The 6,939-nt window shown below is 44.7% G+C and overlaps 1 long non-coding RNA gene across 1 annotated transcript; it reads left to right on the forward strand.

The window, feature by feature from the left end:
- The first annotated feature begins 19 nt into the window (after window positions 1–19).
- On the forward strand, window positions 20–6,486 carry LOC117282913. The gene is made up of 3 exons (XR_004513838.1): window positions 20–2,920; window positions 3,941–4,019; window positions 6,403–6,486. It is a non-coding gene; the product is annotated as an uncharacterized LOC117282913 (long non-coding RNA).
- The last annotated feature ends 453 nt before the right edge of the window (window positions 6,487–6,939 follow it).

Genomic DNA, 6,939 nt, shown 5'->3' on the forward strand with positions numbered 1-6,939 from the left:
GGTTTCCTGCTTACTCAGAACGAATGCATCGTTCTCTCTCCCCGTTGGCTTCAGCAAGGTAACATCGCTGCTTCCAAAATTAGTTTCGTTTATGTTGAATTGATCTTGTGAAATTCTGTTTCGGCCTGTGCAGTGTCTGAAGGGGGAAGAGTGCCCTCACGACGTGATCAAGGTTGCATCAAGTCGTGAGGTTAATTTTGTGTTTGTAATTCTGGAAACGCCAGTAAGTGACTTGCTGTTGTAGATGGTTTCCTTTTCATCACGACGCCATGTGGCGTAAGTTAATTAATTTGGTTGGAGTTGAGTTGGCTTAAACAGCCGATCGCCCCGCAGGCGTGCAAGTAACCTGTGTATATTTCCTTGTGCCCTTAAGGCTTGCCGAAGTACAGGCTTGTGTGCCCTTAAGGCTTGCCGAAGTACAGGGTTTTTTTTCTGGAGAAGTCGAAAGATGCCATGAGGCGTGCCCATACCTGAGTCTGTGCGGCTAGGCACAGTGTAGTTCAGCATCAGCTGTTGATTATGTTCTGACCAGTCCCTGCCCATCAGGCAGAGTACACCTGTATACTTATGTTATCAATATATACATTTATTTATATGTTTGGAAACGCCAGTTGTATTTGTGTATACTTGGGTTGTGTATTCCCTACCAGTTCGGACTAGCAGATCCGTCCAGCTTGGCCCATAGTGCTGACAGCGGTTTTCCTCTCCCGAGATCCCCTACTCGACCTTGGGGAGGCATAGTACATCACGTACAAGCAAGTCGTTCTTATGAGCCTGTCCCTTACCCATATTGAGCAGGAGATCACGGGTCTAAGTGGGTAGGAGAACTGGGTTCTTGACCCACAGGGTCAAGGGACACGGCTCAAAGTGGTAGCAGAGTGTGGTTAACGAAGTTAACGTGGTTAACGGTAGTTAACGTTTCTTTTGTGTTCCGGGGTTTCGACCAGACATTGGGTTCTTTCATCAGGACTTGCTTGTGGAGTGTAGAGTTGACCGTGGACTCGTATATATATTTTTTTGGTGTTGTTCTATGCTGTTGCGATGCCGCTCGCCTGGATCCACAATCTTCCGAGAGAGGAGGCCGAGAAATTTGCGTCGGAGTTGGGCGTGTCCGTTCAAGGTACCTTGGACGAATTGCGGAAGCGGCTGAAGGAAAAGTCGAGAGCGCTGGAAGTCTGCCTACCTCCTCAGATCACAGATAAGTTTGCCGCGAGTACGGACGTTGCGGGACCTAATGTGAGAAAGATTCGAGCGGGCGACGTCCATGCCCAAAGTAGTTACGCCCAGAGTAGATTACGGGGTAATGTAGTTTCTGAGTCGGCATTAGTTTGTCATATTGTTCAGAATATTTACCCTAGTGTGTGTCCTTGGTGGACGTTTGAGTCTGGGCCAAGAAGAGTAGTTAGTGGGTGTGTCGTCGGTGGACGTTTTGAGTCTGGGCCTTGAAGAGTAGTTAAGGTGTGTCCTTGGTGGACGTTTTGAGTCTGGGCCGAGAAGAGTGGAGAGTAGTTAGGGTGTGTCCTTGGTGGACGTTTTGAGTCTGGGCCGAGAAGAGTAGTTAGGGTGTGTCCTTGGTGGACGTTTTGAGTCTGGACCGAGAAGAGTAGTTAGGGTGTGTCCTTGGTGGACGTTTTGAGTCTGGGCCGAGAAGAGTAGTTAGGGTGTGTCCTTGGTGGACGTTTTGAGTCTGGGCCGAGAAGAGTAGTTAGGGTGTGTCCTTGGTGGACGTTTTAGGTCTGGACCGAGAAGAGTAGTTAGTGTGTGTGTCCTTGGTGGACGTTTTGAGTCTGGGCCGAGAAGAGTAGTTAGGGTGTGTCCTTGGTGGACGTTTGAGTCTGGACCGAGAAGATTTTTTGGGAACTAGCCTTGGGGAATTTTGAAGGCTAGAGATAGGGTCGCGAATCGCTATATGAATCGAGGAGAGAGGTAGAGGTTACGGTTGGGGTCAAGTGTTTGTGAAGCTCCACCCTCAAGGTTCCAGTGCTCGATACCGTTCCACGAAGCTGGAGATTAAGAGGTCTGAACCCTTTGTAATAGTTAAGTCCGACTAAGTTATGGGTCGACTGGGAAATTCTGATATGGGTGTACTGGTAAAATGGATTTGTGTCTCAACTGAAGAGCTACAGGCTTGGCGAGTAGGCCATAAAATGTAACCTGGGTATTATCGCAACCACATATTTGTGTAAATATGTTTGTGAGCTTCCCCCTGAGACGATGCTGAGTCTGCCGTGATTTTTGTTTGTGTTTCAGAGTCTGCTATCCCTTTCTATCCTATCCCTTCGGCTCGCGAGTGTGATAGACGTCATGTGGGCCCCGCCAGTGACGAACTTGTGTCGTCAGTGAGTGTGTGTTGGTGTTATGTCTCCGACGAGGAGTTGGACCTTCGGACTCCTGTGGGCCGGGAATTCGCTGCTAGAAGTTGGGCCTCCTTTCCTGACTTGTCGGCGTGCGAATGGCCAAGTGATGTGACGGTGGTGCCGGAGAAATGGACTGGGTGGCTCCACCAGCTCTCCGGAAGGGAGCACCTCCGCACATGTGTGGCAGGAACAGAGCAAGGACTGTGTGTTCGGAATGAATCTTGCTGGCAGGCAGTTAGAGCCCCAGGAGTGATAAGGCGGCGGAAAGGTGTCGTGATAATTGGATGGCGAGTGGGCCCAGTGCAGTGCTGAGTGTTTTTTTTTTTTGGCGTCTGGGGAGAGGGTGACATCCTGAACCGTGCAACGGTTCTTCTCCGTGAAGTTCCTTGGAGTCCCCCCCCCCCGAAACGCCAGGATGCGTGCCGTTCCTCCTCCTTTCCACTTAAAAGTCTTAGCTGACGTCAGGTCAGCTGACCATGTTCCCCCCCCTCCTGGACGAATGCGAGGTTTCCTGCTTACTCAGAACGAATGCATCGTTCTCTCTCCCCGTTGGCTTCAGCAAGGTAACATAGCTGCTTCCAAAATTAATTTCGTTTATGTTGATTTGAACTTGTGAAATTCTGTTTTGGCCTGTGCAGAGTCTGAAGGGGGAAGAGTGCCCTCACGACGTGATCAAGGTTGCATCAAGACGTGAGGTTAATTTTGTGTTTGTAATTCTGGAAACGCCAGTAAGTGACTTGCTGTTGTAGATGGTTTCCTTTTCATCACAACGCCATGTGGCGTAAGTTAATTTGGTTGGAGTTGAGTTGGCTTAAACAGCCGATCGCCCCGCAGGCGTGCAAGTAACCTGTGTATATTTCCTTGTGCCCTTAAGGCTTGCCGAAGTACAGGCTTGTGTGCCCTTAAGGCTTGCCGAAGTACAGGTTTTTTTCTAGAGAAGTCGAAAGATGCCATGAGGCGTGCCCATACCTGAGTCTGTGCGGCTAGGCACAGTGTAGTTCTGCATCAGCTGTTGATTATGTTCTTACCAGTCCCTGCCCATCAGGCAGAGTACACCTGTATACTCATGTTATCAATATATACATTTATTTATATGTTTGGAAACGCCAGTTGTAATTGTGTATACTTGGGTTGTGTATTCCCTACCAGTTCGGAATAGCAGATCCGTCCAGCTTGGCCCATAGTGCCGACAGCGGTTTTCCTCTCCCGAGATCCCCTACTCGACCTTGGGGAGGCATAGTACATCACGTACAAGCAAGTCGTTCTTATGAGCCTGTCCCTTACCCATATTGAGCAGGAGTTCACGGGTCTAAGTGGGTAGGAGAACTGGGTTCTTGACCCACAGGGTCAAGTGACACGGCTCACCAGTTACAGTTTATGTAATCCAAATTTTTCTTCCCTTAATCCGCGATTTCTCTTATGAAGTTTCTGTTGCAAGAACTGATGAGAAAGCATTGTTCTTCTCTATATTGATTTTCGGTTCTTTCAGTAAACGGTGAACACTGTTCACCATGCATGACAGATAACGGCGTGTTCTCGATACGGTGTCTGATTATTAATATACGGTATGTAATTTTTACCAGGTTCCATCTCAAGACGAACTACAAACGAGGAATGACGAAGACAGTTCTCTTAATACTGACTCCTTATGTGAAAGTGAAGGTAATTATTATGCCCAGATATTGCTATTCTTTTCTATCAATTCTAATGGTAGAGCAGTCAATTCCATTTTTAAGTAAAACAAATAAATACAAATATTTCAGGGGAGAATAGCCCCCAAATTTTATTTCAATACATTTGAAATATATTAAACTTCACAAATAGCATTGGAAACACCTTGAGATATGTTATCCTTGCCGTTGCCTAGAAAGGACGATTTTTCTGGCTCCACTATTCCTGCACGTTATGAGAGAAATATCCAAGGGAGCAATGTTATTTCAGAAGTCCCGCTTTGCTTTACACATATAAAAAACTTTACTAATAAACATGAACGGGTGAAAGAGAACAATTGTAAGAGCCTAAATTTTCTAATCAGTCAAAATATTTGTAGTGCAGAGTCGAATTCTCAATATATAGTCATCCCTGCACCTGACAATATTAATGATAGCATAAGTACAAATACAGTGCGTACAATCAAGTGCGCGCCGCGGCTGCAATTTGCCGTGAGTCATACCACCGCAGAACGGATGCAGTCGCGGGGAGGAGTTGCAACTGCGACTGCATCCGTTCTGCAGTGGTATGACTCACGGCAAATTGCAGCCGCGGCGCGAACTTGATTGTACGCACTGTAGAAAGAGAAAAGACAAATGAAAAGTTATGTAGGACTCCATGAATGAAGGAGAGTACATAAGATAGAGACCAAAGGAAGAAAAAGGAATGGTTAAACAAATTGTTCTCAGATTTATTTTCCAAAGTTTTATTCCTCCTTAACACATACGAAATATTTCACTCGTCACACGTGGATAGATTTATGACGATTCTTTCATTGCTAGTGGGGTGGGACTAAGTCTCTTGTATTGCGGCCACATCTGGCCTATTGTACCAGCCGCAGATGATAGGTGAGGGTGATATTGGAGCAATTGGTGGAATGAAGATTGGCAGGGGAAACCGAAGTTCTCGGAGAAAACCTGCCACAGCGCCACTTTGCCCACCACAAATCCCACTTTACCAGACACATGATAGAACCTGGGCCACCGCGGAGGGACGACAGCGACAAACGGCTTAAGCTATGGCGCGGCCTTAATATCCACTTTCCTTTGCGTTGTTTTTAAAACGTCAATATCCCACGTACACAATCCCTATGTACGGCTCTATCCACATATCTCAAACCGTTACTATATTTTCCTACTTCCCTACTTCCTTCCTAGCATCAAATAGGATTCTTCTGTTTTTATTTATGGCAGCACACTTATATGCAAATATATTTATATTCAGGTTAAAAAAGCAACAAATGCGTCCCATTTAATTTCAGTCACACCTTGTATTCCTGCAAATACGTAACGGCCTATAAAGAGTCAAATTAGAAAATAAATGGAGATAAAACAACTCCAGTACTTAGTCCATTTATGTAGGAAAACTTATTGGAATATTTCCACTTTTACTCAACCTCCAGTCTATTTCATTAAATACTTTGGTGTCGGCATAACTATTTATGAATCAGATGAATCGTGGGCTATCTGTTTGTCTATGAATAGCTGATGTATTTTCTCCTTGTAACCAAATTACATTTAGTAACAGACGAAAGCGGAATACCTTATTCATTTTTCACCACATAAATCCAATAATGAACTCAGCATTCAACTGAGCTCTGATATGGAGTCTGGGGACAGATGGTACTCTCTATAAGTTAAAATTTCAATTGAGGAATATTGACCGGACAGTAATGACGTGAGCACATATGGTGAATATTCTCCATTGTTGAGAGCTGTTGCCAAGCAAAGACTGTGATGACACTTCAGGCAGTAGAAAACTCAGCATGCATTACTTTGTAAACAAAGTCAAAACAGCGGTATCTTTATAAGTACTTGTAGCTTCTGGTCGTGTTGTCATTAACACATTCACAAATACATACCGTGTCTGTAGTCTCCCCTGCACGTGACAATATATTACTGAAAGATCGTGCAAAGGAAAATGGAAAAGAAACAAACGAAGAAAATATTATAGGACAACATTAATTAAAAGCGATTAAGACAACGTAGAGACGTAGGAAGCAGAAGAATCGGAAGAACCACTTTTGTACAATACTTTCTCCGAACTTTTATGACTCATTTCCACTAGGGAAGGGTATCGTTGTGCCACGTGAATATAGTTACGACGGTGTTAATGTGATATATACTTTGTACAGGAACAGAAAATTGATTTGTAAAAGAGGATTCCCTTTAAGAATCATTCCATAGGATCAGTAATGGCAATAAATCTACATCATTTTGGACATGAGATTCAAAATCATTGACCGAATTGCAGGTTCGAGTCATTCCCATGGCCTTCGCTACAGGGAGCACCAAAAATATATATAATTACTACTAGTAGTCTCGCTCTGTTGCAGGAATTGCCACAATAGACAGCCGAGCGAGGTTTGAAGAGCCAGAACATACCAACAGTTCACCTATGAAACAAGGATCCAGCGTGGCCTTGAGAAATAGACAGTTTCCAAGGGGTCGTACTATTTTGACCTATCGTATCCCCGATTTCACTAAAGTGAAGGCTAAAACGAACACTTTTAATACACCGAAATCGTGTGTTCAAAACATCCAGGTGAGTGGTGTGTTCACATATTCCGCGGTTTATATTTAAGTGAGAAATCCTCCTCGCTGCTGTATCGTCCTCCCCTTCCTTTCCCTGTGCCCTGCTTTCTGCTTTACTGAATGAATTCAGAGTCTCACATAGTTGCGGATATTCATCCAATGTTTACAGATAGAGTTTCTACAAAAAAAAATTCATTCCTTGCGTTAGTCTTTGGTTTTCCTATGCTGTTCACATATTAACACTAATCATTCTGAACATATAAATGGGCGATTCTATACTCCATTGCCATGCCTGTTGTACAGATAGAGAGTTCGGTGTTTGTGTCTATTCCTCGGAG

Source organism: Cryptotermes secundus, unplaced genomic scaffold, assembly GCF_002891405.2.
Source record: "Cryptotermes secundus unplaced genomic scaffold, Csec_1.0 scaffold3454, whole genome shotgun sequence".
NCBI classification, from domain to species: Eukaryota; Metazoa; Arthropoda; class Insecta; order Blattodea; family Kalotermitidae; genus Cryptotermes; species Cryptotermes secundus.